This window comes from Sceloporus undulatus, chromosome 1 (genome assembly GCF_019175285.1).
Source record: "Sceloporus undulatus isolate JIND9_A2432 ecotype Alabama chromosome 1, SceUnd_v1.1, whole genome shotgun sequence".
Taxonomy (NCBI): Eukaryota; Metazoa; Chordata; class Lepidosauria; order Squamata; family Phrynosomatidae; genus Sceloporus; species Sceloporus undulatus.
This window is the reverse complement of record NC_056522.1, coordinates 373,779,119-373,796,920: the sequence shown is the minus strand read 5'-3', so window position 1 is coordinate 373,796,920 and position 17,802 is coordinate 373,779,119. Positions and strand designations below refer to the sequence as shown.

Here is a 17,802-nt window from a genome sequence, read left to right as displayed (position 1 = left end):
AGCCGGTGGGAGCCGGCCCCCAGAGAAATGCTATCGTCAGAACCCATCCACCGGGGAAGGAACGCTCAGTGCAAAAAGGACTGCAGCAGGGAATGATTGTGACACTCTTTCCCTACCATCATTGCTGCATTATTGTGGGAGGAGGAGACTTTGGAAGGGGGATGTGTTTTGGCTGGGGAGGCAGAGGTTAAACATCTAGACAGATGCGGGGCTCCTATTGAGGTAGTGTGGGGCAGGGGGAGGTATGGTGGTAGGAGTGTGGACTTGCGTTACAGGGGAAGGCGGGATCGATGCTTAATATCTATCTCCCCTTCCTGTCCCTCTCCTAACCAAAGGAACCTGAGGGTCTTTCCAACCATACCACAAACCCTGTCTCTGCTCCTGTGCAATGCCAGGTCAATTAAGAACAAGTCCCACATAATCTACAACCTGCTCAAGGACAACAACTGTGACCTGGCTTGGGCCTGAAGGGGACACTGTGTGGGCTCAGGCCCTACCTGCCGGGTACTCAGTGAAGGACCAGACCAGGTTAGGTGGGCGGGGGGGGGGTGTTGCCTTGGTTCATAAGACCACCTTGTCTCTAACCAGGAACCAAGTTCGTCAAACTTCCTATATCGAGTGTATTTACTTGACCTTGAAGGCCAGAGACAGTCTAGGGATTTTGTTGGTGTATCGGCCACCCCGTGCACTAACGGACTCCCTTAACGAGCTGACACAGTTGGTCTCGGAGCTGCTGCTGGAATCACCCAGGCTATTAGTCCTGGGTGATTTCAACATCCCCTTCGAGGCCAATTATGTTCCATCCGGTGCGGCTCGTGATACCATGACTTCCATGGGCCTGTCTCAACTGGTCTCAGGTCCGACGCACTCTGTGGGTAATACACTCGATTTGGTCTTTTGTACGGACTTGGAAAATCCGTGGGCGGAAATAACTAATATTTCCCCCCTGTCATGGATGGATCATTTCCTGGTGGAGGCAAAGATCAAGGCTTCTACCCAGATCCCTCCCGGGGGTGGTGGACCTATTAGAATGGTCCACCCTCGAAGGCTGATGGAACCCAGTAGGTTCGAAGCAGCCCTAGAGGGGTACATGGTTGGAAACGATGGCGACACTGTTGATGCCCTGATTACCACCTGGGACACTGATCTCTCCAGGGCTATACACAGTATCGCTCCCAAGCGCCCTCTCAGGCCTGCTTCCAAAAGGAAGCACTGGTATACGGAAGACCTCCGGGCAAGGAAGCGGGTACTGAGACGGATAGAGCACCGTTGGCGGAAACACCAGCGCTTATCTGACCAGACTCTCCTAGATCATCTTTTGGATGACTACGGAGAGGCAATACGTGCAGCTAAGAACTCGTTCTATGGTGCACGTGTTGCGTCCGCGGAGTCGCGTCCGGCAGAGTTGTTCAGAGTTGTGAGGGAGCTAACTCAGCTCCCTCCCGCCCCGAACCACATCCTTGAACCTACCAAGGCCTGCTGTGACAAATTTAACAACTTCTTCGCCGATAAAATCTCTCGGATAAGCGAGGTCTTGAAGCCAGCATTAGAGCAGATCCTAGATCAGAGGCCTCCAGAGCTTCCGTGGACTCGGTTATGCTGGATCAGTTTGAGTCTGTGAGTACTGATGATGTGGACAGGATCCATAGAAGTATTCGGAAGACAACCTGCTCTCTCAATCCCTGTCCCTCATGGCTAGCGGCTCAGGGGGGACCGGTAGTAACTTCATTGTTACACCGGATTATTAACACATCTTTGAGGGAAGGACAATTTCCATCCAGCTTAAAATTGGCCGTAGTAAAACCTTTGCTGAAAAAGCCTTCCCTCGACCCCCTGATGCATAATAATTATCGGCCTGTATCACTACTGCCATTTTTGGGGAAGATGATCGAGAGGGCGGTTGCAATCCAGCTTCAATCGATCCTGGAGGAAACGGATTATCTTGATCCATTTCAAACCGGCTTTCGGACAGGCTACGGGGTTGAGACTGCCATGGTCGCCTTGGTCGATGATCTCCATCTGGGCATGGACAGGGGTAGCGTGTCCCTGTTAGTGCTCTTGGACATCTCAGCGGCTTTCGATACCATAGACCATGGTATCCTTCTGGGACGCCTGGCAGAGGTGGGAATCGGGGGCACTGCGCTCCAGTGGTTACGGTCCTACCTCTCTGGGAGGTCCCAGATGGTGCAGCTGGGAGACATGTGCTCCGATGAGAGGCCCCTAACATCGGGGGTCCCTCAGGGGGCCATTCTGTCTCCCATGCTATTTAACATTTACATGAAACCGCTGGGAGAGATCATCCGGAGACATGGGGCGCAGGGTTATCAGTACGCTGATGACACCCAAATAGTCTTCTCTATGTCTCCGACTGATGCAGTGACCGGGGATGGCATCTCTCCTCTCGTGGCCTGCCTGGAGTCAGTAATGGGTTAGATGAGGGAAAACAGACTCAGTCTGAATCCAGAGAAAACGGAAGTACTTGTGATGGATTCACCCGGCCCAGGGACGGTGGTAGTTCCACCTGTTCTGAACGGGGTCACGCTCCCTGTGAAGGACACAGTACGCAGTCTGGGGGGTGCTCCTTGACTCGTCGCTCCATCTTACTTCTCAGGTGGATGCGACGGTCAGGAACGCCTGTTATCAGCTTCGGCGGATACGCCAGCTGCGTCCCTACCTGGACCGGAGGGACCTTGAAACTGTGGTACACGCTCTGGTAACATCTCGTTTGGACTTCTGCAATGTGCTCTACATGGGGCAACCCTTGTACCATACCCAGAAGCTACAATTAGTGCAGAACATGGCAGCACATCTGGTCACTGGTACGTCCAGGACCAGTCATATAACACCGGTGCTAAAAGATCTCCATTGGCTGCCTATTCGCTTCCGGGCGCAATACAAGGTGTTGGTTATGACCTATAAAGCCCTAAATGGCTTGGGCCCAGGGTATCTAGAGGACTGCCTCTCTCCATACAATCCGCCCCGCACACTCAAATCTTCTGGGCAGCAACTTCTAAGAGTTCCAGAGGCTAGGCTGACATCTACTTCGAGGAGGGCCTTTACCATCTTGGCCCTGAACCTCTGGAACTCGCTGCCCGCCGAGCTCTGCTCTGCCGCCTCCTTGGCCCAGTTTAGGAAGGGGTTAAAAACCTTATTATTCGAGCAGGCTTACCCCTGACTCTTAGCCCCTGACCGCTTCCTGACCTCTTCCTCTATGTCAGCATGGCCACTGGCATGAGTGTTTTTTAATTCTTTTTCTGTGTAATTGTTGGTTTTAGTGGAATGTTTTTATTGTATTTTGATATATGTTGTTAACCGCCCTGATGTATGAAGGGCGGTATATAAATATATTATCATCATCATCATCATCATCTAGTGTGAGCCAGCATGGAGTAGTGACTACAACTCTGGAGACTAGGGTTTGATTCCCTGCTTGGCCATGGAAACCCTAGTTGGCCATGGATGAGTCATATTTGCAGCCCCGGAAAACCCTGTAATAGGTTCACCTTGGGGTCTCTATAAAGTCAAGAAATGACTTGGAGGCAAACACACCAAGAACATAATGTAATACAAAAGCTGAGTAGTCAGGACAACTCAATTAAGCACGTTACTCAGTGAGTCCCGTAAGCAGCTAGACTGCAAAATTAAAAATAAACATTCACTTCTATAAAATCTGTGCCATTATTTGAACTTTGTGACTAGTAAAAAGAATACCTGTCTCTACTTGCCATAACTGAGCATGTCAAGCTGTCATTCGAGAACAATGCTTATCTGGAAAGATGCAGCAAACCATATTTACAATTTAAGGAGCCGCACAGAAGTAGGCTCTTACAAGCCCAAGTATTTCTTGCCAATCTACTTGCAGTACTAAAGGAGAAAACAAGTCTCAAAGAATGGTTTTGTGTAATACTAAATGACAAATGTGCTTGAGAAATATCTTGTTAGTCATTGAATACTCAGAATTTTTTAGCACCTTGATAATGGAAATAATTATTATCAGAAAAGATCTCATTACTGTACAGAATTACAGCTGCATAAGGCTTGTTCTGGAATCAGTCATGGCTAACTGTTGTGTTTCAAAGCGTTATGGTTTCCACTTCCCTGTTGCTTGGTCTCAGGCCACTCCTATATACACAAATGTCCACTCTGGGGAGAAGGATGAATGGAAAAATACATTAATCAAGGTAGATCTATGTGAGTTCATTTTATGTAGTTCCCAAACATACGAACCATACTTAAATCACACTATTCAGATTTTGGAGAAGACAGGAGTGGCAAATTTTTACCAGTGGCATTTCTCCCATAATGGGAACTACTGCATGATGTAAAAAACCCAGGTTATTTCACTTACTTGGAGCCCTGGTGGCGCAGTGGTTAAATGCCTGTACTGCAGCCATTCACTCAAAACCACAAGGTTGCGAGTTCAAGACCAGCAAAAGGGCCCAAGCTCGACTCAGGCTTGCATCCTTCCAAGGAGGGAGCTAAATTGAGTACCCAGACCGTTGGGGGCAAATTAGCTTACTTGCTAATTAGCTTACTTGCTGTTCACCGCTATGATCTTTGGAATAGTGGTATATAAATAAAACAAATTATTAATTATTATTATTATTACTTAGCCTGCTATTCCTGAAGAAATTTGCTATGCAAGATGTGTGGTTTCTCATTACATGCAGAAAACTACTGGCAGTTTTTTTTTGCTGTAGATCCCAAAAGGCTTCCATCAAGAGGATAGCCTATCGCTCCTTAGAAAAACAATTTCATATTTCTGTAACTTGTGACTGCTGCACAAGGTTACTTTGAACTGTTAAAAAACAAATCAAGCTAGATGGGAAGCATGCAATGTACAGGAGTAGGTCAGTTCCTACCAGCAAGCAGAAGAGCTAGCACCAAAGTAATTGTATTATATTCTCGTTGCTACTTCCTAAAGTAGTTTATTCTGTGGCTACATGTTTTACAGTTGAGCCTGGAGAAAAAGCCTCAACTCAAAATTGGACGTTTTCCATTACAAAGGGAGAAAGCTCAAGTTTGTGTCCAGTGCACTAAAGAAAACCCATTTTATAGGGAAACCTGCTTTGAATTTACCCAAACTATGGATCAACATAGCTTAGTATTGTCAACTCTGACAGCGACCTTCCAGTGTTTCAGGACAGATTCTTTCCTAGCTCTACCTGGAGATTGGAGAGTCTTCCCTCTAAGATGTAACACCCTATGAAGAATGACTTGGGGATCTGGGGATGTTTAGCCTGGAGAAGAGAAGGTTAAGAGGTGATATGATAGCCAGGTTTAGATATTTGAGATGTCATGCTGAACATGGAGCAAGATTATTTTCTCTGCTCCAGAGAATAGGACCCAGAGCAATGGATTCAAATTACAGGAAAAGAGATTCCACCTCAACATTAGGAAGAAGTTCCTGACAGTAAGTGCTGCTCGACAGTGGAAGAAACTGCCTCAAAGTATGATGGAGTCTCCTTTGGAGGTTTTTCAATAGGCTGGATGGCCATTTTTGGGGGGGTGCTTTGATTATGTATTCCTGAATGGAAGAGAGTCAGACTGGATGGCCTTTGAGGTTTCTTCCAACAACTGCTAATCAAGTTCAACTTCCAAAATCAGGTGTGTTCAGGGTAGTCTTCAGACATGTTTTATACAATTATTTATAGAACTTAGATGCTCTAGTGCTGCTTTTTTTTTTTTGCAAATTTATGAGGAAGACCTTTTCTGTAATCTACATTTCCCAGCCTCCCCTCATGAGGAAATACCACAAAATATGCAGATCCTTGAGGGCTGTGAATAAGTAAAATTTGTATAATTGGATTTACTGTGGACTGGCACCTTTTTGCCCCTGTAGACCAGAGGCATGGAGGGGTTGTCTCATTCAGTTGTATAGTAAGAGGTGTAGATAATTGTGGCAGTATCACCTGATCTTGAAGGTCTTCCACTGCAGAACAAATTGAGGCGAGTAACAAAATGCTGGTGCAGAGCTCCTGTTTTCCCCCCAGGAACTGCATTTCTTCCCCACATGCCCAGTGTCACTCTGCCCAGTAATCATCCTCAGTCCACCCATTAGGGTTTTCCCCTAAACCTATTTCATACTTCTGAAAATTGTGAGTTTCCCCTAAGCTTTTTAATGCCACATTCTTGTATGCAAGTGGTATTATTTCAGCTATAAAAAATCTGGAGAATGATTTTGCTTGATAATGATGCACAGTTTTGATAAAGCAGGGCATAAAAGATGACACAAAGATAGGAACAATTAAGTTCTATACACTCAACAGTTAGTATATACTGAGATGTTCTTATTAGCTTTCCAGTTGGTATGATGACTAAAAGTACGTATTTCCAAATGTGCACGGAATTGTAAAGAAGTTCAATAAAAAGGTAAAAGGAAATTACATTGCTAGAAATCTCATTGTGTATTTCTTGAGAACACGGAGAACCTCTGTCTTTACAGTACCGCACAAAAAGCAACATCAGCAAAGGAAGTTTATTGTTGGTAACAACAACATATACCACCCCTAACCAGCAGAGTCAAACCTCACATTCCTCTCCTTCTCCATATTGTGACTTCTATTAGCTTTACTGCCTCTCCCAACTGGAGACAACATTAAATGACACTATTAAGGCATGAAAAGACACCAACTGGTAAATGTAATTTTAAATTTTATTTTAGCCAGTCTGGCTCAAAAGAGCTAGGAAAAAGCTGCTGGAGTGGCAATAGCAGCAGCCTGGAAGGGGAGAAGAATCTGGAAAAACAGAAAAGGCCTATGAAACATTTCTTCCAAAGTAGATTGTTAAGGAAATGTTGAAATAAATATAAGGGTAAAAGGAGTATCACAGCAGAAGAAACTGGAAGCATCCAGTAGAACCTGATGTGAAGACCCAGTCCCAAAAGTTTTATTCCAAGAAACAGCACACTGTGTTTTGGCCAAGGAATGTTTGTATGGCCTTCAGGGCCAAGTAGGTTTTTTTGCCAGCGTAGCGTAGTGGTTTGAATGTAACGCTTGGCCATAAAACCCACTGGGTCACCTTGGGCAAATCACATGCTCTCACCTTCAGAGGAAGGCAATGGCAAACCTCCTGTGAACAATCTGATGTGACACTGCGACCATGTGCCTGACATAAGGTCACTGTGTTTTCATAGCTCAGTTTGCGTTAGGACTCAGAACTCCCAAATTGCACTCCCAGCACACTTAACTTCTAGGCAACAGTGACAGTGGTTTTGACATAATGGTGGACTAAGGTTTGTCACCAAAAGGAATATCCAAGGTAAGAGCGCACAAGCCCAAACTTATTTCTGTGGTAGTAAACTAGTTTGGTACAACCTCTTGTAACCCGCTTTGATCTCCTTGGAAAAGCAGGCTAAAAATAAACAGTATTATTATTATTATGTCATCCAAGATATTCTTTAGCGTGATTTAAAGAAAATGAAGTATTAAAACACTCAGTTCACCAACTCAATTACAGCTACATTAAACATTTGTGTTAAATCAATGGATACCCAATGGGTTAATGAGCCCAGGATTAATTACCAAACTGTAACAGATGAGTTTCTAAGGCATATCAATTTTCTTTGAAGTTATACAAATCCAGCTATAGCACCTTTCTTGCAAGTCAGTCATACAGCTGCTCATTTCAACTCAGACTTGGGACAATATGCAAAACAAAAGGAAAGCAAAAACTCACTTCTATCCATTTTCCCACCAACTTTGCTTTCCAGATTTATAAACATCTCTGCAGAGACCAGCTAAAAGGAATCTCATCAACACACACGTTTACTGTGCAAGAGTTTTTAATTCTACTTTAGGTAACATTTTAAACATCACATTTTGTATATTTATGCATTTTAGGGGAATTTCTTTTCATTTGGTAACCTGGCTTGAGTTCCAGTCTGGTAGAACAGATGGTACAAATAGATATAATGCAAGCACTTGCACAAAAGAAGATCAAAAACAAACAACAATCTATATCCCAAAATAAACGTTAGCCAAGTTAACTTTCTGAGTATGGACAACTTCTGTAGCACAAAGGACATTGCTATAGGAAAGTGCAAGTTCCAACATGTCATCTCCTTTTGTTGTTCAGTAAGCAGTTTAAAGCTTCTGTTAACCATTACCACAGCTAAAGCCTTACATGACCAAGCTTCTTTATACTGAATCATCTTTTGACAATTGATCATCAGCACTTTCAGTCACTAAATTCTATAAGGATGCCATTCCCCACCTTCACTACCTGCTACTACATGCAGCACTGGTGCCACAGCTTTATTACTACTTGTTATCCATTTCACTGCCATAGCATCCAAAATCTACAGCTATTTAACCTGTCAGCCTATAAACTGCAGCTGATTCCTCGCATTGTGACATCAAGAATGGTAAACTGGTGCTGTATTCAGACCAACAATCAACATAAAGGACATCCCTCATATTGACTTTTCACTCACAAGGTTTCTGACCCACCACTGCAGGCATGATCTATAACCATCTTGTCAATGCATCAACATACAGAGTGTATGTTACCCACATTCAGCTGTCTTCCAGACTATATATGCCAAACATGTTCCTCTTGAATTCAATTTTCCAGTTTTGCAACTGTGAAATTTTCATTCTCTGTAAGTCGTTTGATGCCACAAGCTCCTTCATGAAGTACTTCATCACTGTTCCAATTTTATTTACCACGGCTCTGATGACCACATCACTTGGGTGCCTTTCTAGGGCAAGTTCTGAAGTAGAAAACTGCTGAGAGAAATGAGAGATATAAAGTGTCAGTAATCTGTACCATGAGAGGTAATCACTGCAGCAATTTGTCATATTTTCTGGGCTTAGTTCTTATGTTCATCATTTACACTGGCTTATTTCTGACGTCTCTAGATCAGCACCAACTACAGTACCTACTCTACAGAACATCACAGACAAATTCCCATGCACTGGCTAATGCAAAAACCTAGAAGTGGGACACCTAACCAACACTGACCACACTTGGAGAACAAAGCAGCAACTCTTGCCAAATTGGCTGGGAAAGCAACCAAGCCTCACAAATCATGATGAAAGCTAGAGGGCATTCAAATCACCTACTTTTAGGCTTGTAAGATTTGGCAGGCTCTATCTGGTTTAAGATATTGTGTGTTACCCTGTATGACTGCTCCGTTTGGAAAACCACTGCCCTGTTGGTTGCATGCAGACAGCTAAACAAAATCAGCATGTGACTGCAGCTATCTCAGTTCTCTTTTATGCTACTGTTTATTCCTGGCTCCTCCTCTTCTTGAAGTGTTTCAATTGCATAAAGTCATGATTGAAGGTGATATTCATTTTCTTCCTTTTGAATTATGTCTTTTAGATAGTGAGCATAAAGTGCCTAGTTTTATTGATTGTGTATAAGCTGTATTTGGAACCTTTCCTGAAGAATTAAGCAATAGTTGCTTAACAAACAAACAAACAAAAGAAACATTTTAGCCCAAGATGATAAAATTGGGATTGACTAACAATAATGAGAGTCCTGATTAGAAATCTGTACTTAGGACCAGAAGCTACTGTCAGAACAGAATACAAAGAAACAGAATGGTTCCCAAATGGCAAAGGAGTCAGACAAGGCTGCATCCTCTCACTGGATCTGTTCAATTTCTATGCGGAACGTTATAAGAAAAGCAGGCTTGGACACAGAAGGAGTGAAAACGGGGAAGGAATATCAACAATCTAAGATAAGCAAATAAGCAAAAAGTAAGGGCTGTTCGACAGTGGAACAAACTCTTTTGGAGTGTAGTGGAGTCTCCTTCCTTAGAGGTCTTTAAACAGAGGCTGGATAGCCATCTGTTGGGGATGCTTTGATTGTGATTTCCTGCATGGCAGAATGGGGTTGGACTGGATGGCCCTTGTGGTCTCTTCCAACTCTGAATCTATGATGTTTATCACACTATACTCTTATAGTGATACTATTCCACTTTGATGCTCTGCCTGAGAATTCTAAATACCCCTCCTTAAAACTGCAAATCCCAGAATGCAACAGGAGGCAGCTAGAGCAGTCAAAGTGGAATAGTAGCACTATAAGAGTATAGTGTGATAAACATCTATGATACAACAATACTAGCAGAAAACATCACAGATCTGGAACATCTACTAAGGAAGATCGAGGAAGAAAGTGCAAAAGACAGGCCTACTGTTTAACATAAAGAAAATAAAATTAATGACTATTGAGAATATACACAAATTCAACCTAGAAACAGGAAATTCTCATACTTGGGATCAAGCATTGATAAGAACAAAGGCGGGATACAGACGGGCAGGGGAGGACGTCTTGGAGGTGTATTCAGCTGAATGCGGAGCCTCCAGACGGCCCGCCACAGGGGCGTGCTTCAGGTGTTGGAGCTTCCACACGGGGGGCAGTGAAGACGCCTCACCTGGGTCCGTTTCGGACCCGGAGTTTCCAAACCGCCGCCTCGGAGGACGCTGCAAAAAGAGAGGCAGCTTCCGCACGGGCGGCCCAAACCGCGGCTTTTTTTCTTTTGCCGCATGAGAAGTGCGCAGCTTCGCAGCTGCAGCGCTAAGCAGCGGCGGCAGAAAGCCTGTCTGCGCATTTAAAGCGCCCAAGCCCCTTTAAACTTTTTCCCTGTGACTTTAAAGCTAGGCAGGAGTGGTGTGAGGTAGCAATGTCCAAACTCTGTCCTTCCAGGCGTTTGGACTTCATGTCCCAGAATCCCAGACCACAGGGCAAGGTGGCTGGGGATTCTGGGAGATGAAGTCCAAACGCCTGGAAGGACAGAGTTTGGAGATTGCTGCTTTGGGGACCAGTGAGCCAGGCATGGTGGGAGGAGAGAACAGGAAGGGTAGAATAGAGTAGATAGGGCTGGGAGGGAACACATGCCCTGGGAGGCGAAATGATGTCTTTATGGGACATCATGGGACCTAGTGCCTTGTCAGTGCTCCCTGCCCCTTGATCCCAGGCCCTCTCTAGTTGCCCTTTGCCTTTGGGGGCAAGTTTAGAGGGCATCAAAAGGTCTTGGGCACATTCAAGCTCCGGGGTCTCTTTTTTTTTTTCCTTTGCCGGCTGGCGAATGCGCAGCTGCACAGGGCTAAGCAGCGGTGGCAGAAAGCCTATGGGCACATTTAAAGTGCCCAAGCCCCTTTAAAACAATGGTGGTCTCCTGCCAGCTGGTGATCAGCTGGTGTTGGCATCCTTGTCCGCTTGCACTTTGCCAGTGTCAGCAGCATCATAGATGCCTCCTCTCCTTTGGTCCCCGCGCTCCTGCAATGCGCAGCCACAGCTGTCTCCGCTGCCACCGCTGTCCCCCTGCCATCTCCCCTCACCTCCTCTGTACATATGTCAATATTTACAGTTTTAGCGTTTTTTATTGTTAGGTGAAAATGGCAGAGGAATGTGTGTAGGGGTGCACTTTAAAGTCCAAACTTTCCAAGCAGCGCATGCGTACATGTTGCTCTAGGGTTAGGGTTAGGGTTACGAGGCTTAAAATGCGCCGCAGCTGTGCCTCAGCTTCCACAGCTGCATGGCAGCGGACGTTGCAATTAAAGCCTGACTGCAAACTGTGCATGTTCCAAGACCCCAACTCACTATGCGACGGAGCTTTTAAATGGGCAACTTAAAGTAGTGGCGTAACAATTCTGGTGTACCGGTGCAGCAGCTCTCATGGCTTCTTCCACTTCTCGATATGTGTCAGCATTCAGGTAGGACTGCTCCAGTTTCTGCAGTTACTCCAGTTTCTGGGACCATATAGCTATAATGTCAGCCGTCTCAGTATGAGACCAAGACGTCCCCCTGCCTTTTTTCGGGGTGCTGGTGGATGGCTGAGCCATCCTGCCTGGTGGCAAAGGGGAGCCGCCACACAGCTGTGCCAGGAGCAGCCGAACTGTGCCCATTCCCAGGTGAAAATGGCGCAGGAATGTGTGTAGGGGGTCACTTTAAATCCCAAACTTTCCCTTTTCACTTTCTACAACCAAAACATCCGCCGGCAAAAGTTACAACTTCCCGCGGTTCTAGCAACGCATGCGCACAAGTGGCTCTAGGGTTAGGGTTACGAGGCTTAAAATGCGCCGCAGCTGTGCCTCAGCTTCCACAGCTCCATGGCAGTGGACATTGCAATTAAAGCTTGGCTGCAAACCACGCATGTCCTGGGACCCCGACCCATTATGGGACGCAGCTGACACGGAGCTTTTAAACCGGCAACTTATATTTGCGGCGTAGCAATTCTGACGTATCGGTGCAGGGGCTTACAGACGGAGCTGCGCAGGTACGCATCAAACAGAAAAGAAGCGGAAAAAAGCAGCACCTTTTTAATGCCGCTTCTTCCCGCTTGTGGCGTGTGGGGGGCGTGTTCATGACGGCATTCAGGTAAAGCCCGTCTGAAGGCTCTACCTTCATGACGTCATGAGTACATCCCTTTTTGCCCGTCTGTAACCCGCCAAAGATTACAATCAGGAAAGATTAAGAATGGGGTGGACAGCTATGAAAGAACTAGAAAAGATCCTAAAATGTGAAGATATATAACTGAACACAAAAGTTAGAATCATACAAGCCATTGTTTTCCCTATTACCATGTATGGATGCAAGAAAGAAAACAGGAGGAAAATCAATTCATTTGAGATGTAGTGCTCGAGAAGAGCGCTGATGACCCTGTGGATAGCCAAAAAGACAAATGGGCATTAGAGCAGATCAAACCAGAAATCTCCCTGGAAGCCAAGATGACAGAACTGAGGCTGTCATACTTGGACACATCATGAAAAGGCAGGACTCGCTGGAAAAATAATGCTAGGGAAGGTGGAGGGAAGTAGAAAGAGAAGAGGGCCACATGCTAGATGGAGCAATTCTGTTTAAGGAGGTCACAGGTATGAGTTTGCAGGAGCTAAGCAGAGCAGAGCAGAGCAGTGATGACAGGTGTCTTGGAGATGTCTCATCCACAAGGTTGCCATGGTTTGAGATTGACTGAGGGCAATTAACAACAACAAAAAACAATAATGAAGAGCATCCTCTCCCCGCCCTATTTCAATTTGTATGTCATGAATGGCATGATGAATATGCCTGAAGACATGGACATGAACATGCTTCCTATGAAGTGTCACAGCTGTTTCATTTCTGGCTGGTTTGAGGCACTGAAGTATCAAATATGACAGTATGCTAATCAGTTCTTCTTTTCTTTTCTTAGAAAGAGGCAATTCAGGGGTTATTTTCCCTCATAAAGGTTAAACAAGCACTTCCAGAACTAGGCACACACATTGAAGGCCAAGTCAATGTAAAGGAAAACTGTCTCTGTGTTATGTGCCTTCAGGTCAACTGCTGACTTACTGCATGTTTTTCATAGGATTTTCTCAGGCAAGGAGTATTGTTCTTATATTTATTTATATCCCTTTCACCCCCCAAAAATTGGGACACAAATCAGCTTACAAATTAAAAGAACAATACAACTGAAAACATACAAAAGTGACCATTGAAATATAATATTAATACACATCACTCATTAAAAGAATAAAATTCAATTAAAAAGATGAATTAATTAAAAATACTAAACACATTAAAACATTAAAAATAAAACTATATCAGGTCCTTAAAGATTCCACCTCAACTGTTTGTAAAGGTCCGCTGGCACAAAAACGTTTTAACGTCTGCTGGAAAGACAGAAAAGGGGGCAGGGAGAGGGAGCTCCAAAATCTGGGAGCAAGCACTGAGAAGACCCTCTCCTTTGTTCCCACTAAACAAACCTGAGAAAGTGGTGGGACAGAGAGGACAGCCTCTCCAGATGATCTTAAAACCCTCGTGGGCTTGTACAGGGTGCTATGGTCCTTCAGATAACTGCGACCCAAGCCATATAGGCCAAAACTAGCACTGTGGATTGTGCCCAGAAACAGACTGGCAGCCAGTGCTGGGCAGTGGCATGCTCCTTGCAGGCAGCCCCGGTTAACAACCTGGTTGCAGCTCTTTGGACCACCTGAAGTTTGTGAGCACTTTTCAAAGGCAGCCCCACGTAGAGGAAATCAAAAGAAGATTAAGAATGGGGAGGGCAGCTATGAAAGAACCAGAAGAGATCCTAAAGAATAAAGATACACAACTGAACACTAAAGTTAAAATCATACAAGCCGCTGTATCCCCCATCACCATGTATGGAGGCGAGAGCTGGACAGTTAAGAAGGAGGACAGGAGGGAAATCAACTCATTTGAGATGTGGAGCTGGAGAAGAGTGCTGAGGATCATGGGAACAGCCAGAAAGAAACAAATGGGTCCTTGAGCAGACTGAGCCAGAAATCTCATCAGAAGCTGAAGTGATCAAATTGAGGCTGTCATACGGGACGAGAAGGCATGGATCACTAGAAAAGAAAAACAATAATGCTAGGAAAGGCAGAGGGAGAAGAAAGAGCAGGAAACCATATGTCAGATGGTTAGACTCAACTGGGGGACCATGGGCCTCAATCTACAGGACCTGAGCAGAGTAGCTGAGGATGGAGATGTCTCACCGTACGGCCTCACAAGGATCGAGGCACACTGGACTGCAAAGGAAGTGTTTTTTGCCCTTGGTTTATACATGGGGTCGACTTATAGCCCAGTATACATGGTAGCAGCATCGCATTTGGTGGTATATGGGAATTACGATTTATGAAGTAACATTACTGCAAAAAGTGTTGCTAAGGAGTCTGTATGGTGTGAAATGAGAGGAGGTCAACGGAGGGATGACACCACAGAATCGTAGAGTTGGAAGAGACCACAAGGGCCATCCAGTCCAACCCCATTCTGCCATGCAAGAAATTCAAATCAAAGCATCCCCAGCAGATGGCCATCCAGGCTCTGCTTAAAGACCTCCAAGGAAGGAGACTCCACTACACTCCGAGGAAAGAGTGTGTTCCACTGTCGAACAGCCATTACTGTCAGGAAGTTCTTCCTAATGTTGAGGTGGAATCTCTTTTCCTGGAGCTTGCATCCATTGTTCCGGGTCCTGTTCTCTGAAGCAGCAGAAAACAAGCTTGCTCCCTCATCAATATGGCATCTCTCCGCTCAATGCCTGTCTGGAGTCGGTAATGGGCTGGATGAGGGAAAACAGACTCAGCCTGAATCCAGAGAAAATGGAAGTACTTGTGATAGGCTCCCCCCGGTCCCGGGAAGGAAATTTGTCCACCTGTCCTGAGTGGGGTCACGCTCCCCGTGAAGGACACAGTTCGCAGTCTGGGGGTGCTTCTGGACTCCTCAGGTGGATGCGACAGTCATAGACGCCTGTTATCAGCTTCGGCTGATACGGCAGGTGCGACCCTTCCTGGGCTGGGGGGACCTTGAAACAGTGGTACACGCACTGGTAACCTCTCGACTCGATTTCTGTAATGCGCTCTACATGGGGCAACCCTTGTACCAAACCCGGAAGCTACAATTAGTCCAGAATATGGCAGCTAGGCTGGTCACTGGTAGCTCCAGGGCCAGCCATATAACACCTATACTGAAAGATCTGCATTGGCTGCCAATATGCTTCCGGGCGCAATACAAGGTGTTGGTCGTTACCTATAAAGCCCTAACTGCCTTGGGCCCAGAGTACTTGGAGGACCGCCTTTCCCCATATAATCCGCCCTGCACTCTCAGGTCAGGAGGGAGACATCTTCTGAGAGTTCCTAATGTGAGATATGTGGCGTCTTCGCATAGGGCTTTCTCTGTATTGGCCCCGCAGACTTGGAACTCTCTTCCTGACGAGCTCCGCTCTGCCCCCTCCCTGGAGTCCTTTAGAAAGAATCTTAAGACTCATCTCTTCCGCCAAGCCTTCCCTCAAGTGTCCTAACTACCACTCTTCTCCCTGCACACTGTGTGTATTGTATTATGGTATTTAAACTGTTTTTACTGTGTTTGTTGGCTTATTGGATTGTACGTTGGATTTTATGAATTGTACTGTTTGGTTTTAATAAGGGGGTCTGATTGGGCTATTTTGTACTTTGTATTGTTGTACACTGCCATGATCGTAGGAATGGCCGTATATAAATGGAATAAATAAATAATAATAATAATAAAAATAATAATAAATATGACATCCTTTCAAATATTCAAACAGGGCTATCATATCACCTCTTAACCTTCTCTTCTCCAGGCTAAACATCCCCAGCTCCCTGAGTCGTTCCTCATAGGGCATGGTTTCCAGACCCTTCACCATTTTTGTCGCCCTCCTCTGGACACACTCCAGTTTCTCAATGTCCTTTTTGAATTGTGGCGCCCAGAACTGGACACAATATTCTAGGTGGGGCCTGACCAAAGCAGAATACAGTGGCACTATTACTTCTCTTGATCTAGACACTATACTTTTATTGATGCAGCCTAAAATTGCATTGGCCTTTTTAGCTGCCGCATCACACTGTTCACTCATGTTCAACTTGTGGTCTACTTGGACTCCTAGATCCCTTTCACATGTACTTTCATTCAGCAATGTGTCTCCCATCCTATATCTGTGCATTTTATTTTTCCGCCCTAAGTGCAATACCTTACATTTCTCCGTGTTGAATTTCATTTTGTTAGCTTTGGCCCAGCTTTCTAGTCTATTCAGGTCATTTTGAATCTTGATCCTGTCCTCTGGAGTATTTATTAGCTATTCCTCCTAATTTGGTGTCATCTGCAGATTTGATCAGTATGCTCCCAATTCTGGATCTGCTAAATGGCCAATATAATGGCTAATGACAATAATATTAATAACAACAGCAACAGTAAAATGTATTTATATCCCGCCTCTCCAATTGGATCGAGGCGGCTTACAACATTAAAACAGGATTAAAAGACCGTAAGGTACAAAATGGACGATGAAATGCCATAAAAGCCTTATAGCCCAATTCTCAGGCTGGGAGAGGAAGAGGGCGTGAGCGGAAGTCCCGCCCCTCAATGGCGGCGCCGGTTCTGACGTCACACGCGACTTCCGGTCCGCCGTCCGCTCCCTCCCTCCCTCCCCTCCCCCACCGGGGCTGCGCGCCAGTTTCGTCCGTCGAGGGTCGCCGCCGTTGCTCCCTTCTTCCCGACGCCGCTTTCCTCATCACACCCGCCGCCCCGGGCTCGGCCCCCCCAAGCGCCCTCTCCGTTACCTCCAGCCTGCCTTCAAGGCCTCTCCCTTCGCAGCCCTTTCCGCCGCCGCCTTCTTCGCGCTCCAGCTGCTCCTCGCCTTCGGATAGAAAGAGATGGACCCGGGACGTGACGCGGAGCAGCGCACAAAATGGCGCCCGGCCGAAGGGGAGGGAAGAAAGAACGTTAAAGGCCTGGAGCGCATGCGCAGTTGGACTCAGGTTGCCGTCTTCAATTCGAAGGCTTTTGGGCCGGCCCCGCCCCCTCCATCCCGTTTCCAAGAGACGGGGCTACGCCAGCCAATCACCACACGCCGTCTATTTTTTCTTGTCGTTTCTTTCTGTCCAATCACAGCGAGCGGCGCTTCCTGTAGTCCCTCCCTCTTCTGTCAGAGAGGAGAAGGAGGAGGGACTAAATGGGAAAACTTTGACTTCACTCCCTTTTTAAGCCTCGTCCACGGGAAAGGGGGCGTGGCTTAAGGGCGACCAATCCGAAGTCTCCTTCGCCAAAGCGACGGAGCAGGGAGGGAGGGAAGGGGGCGGGTACAGCTCCCCCTCCTCACCCAATCGCTTCCCTTCCGCTGTCCAATGACAAGCAGTGGGGACGGGAACGGACGTGCGAAGCGCCCAATAGAAGAAGAGAAAGGAGGAGGGGAGAAGAAAGAGAGAGCGCGCGCGCCAGGGAGAGCAATAGCTGCGCATGCGCAGGTGTACGTCACTCGCGATCAGCCAATGGGAGGCCGCCGCTGCCTCAAGAGCTTGTTGTGAGCCGAGAGAGAGAGAGAGAGTCCCTCAGTCATTG

At 46.2% G+C, this 17,802-nt stretch overlaps 1 long non-coding RNA gene across 1 annotated transcript; it reads right to left on the bottom strand.

The window, feature by feature from the left end:
* Nucleotides 1–7,765: 7,765 nt before the first annotated feature.
* On the bottom strand, nucleotides 7,766–17,473 carry LOC121919890. Its single transcript, XR_006101599.1, has 2 exons — nucleotides 17,025–17,473; nucleotides 7,766–8,729 (listed from the first exon to the last, which is right to left on the bottom strand). It is a non-coding gene; the product is annotated as an uncharacterized LOC121919890 (long non-coding RNA).
* Between the last annotated feature and the right edge of the window lie 329 nt (nucleotides 17,474–17,802).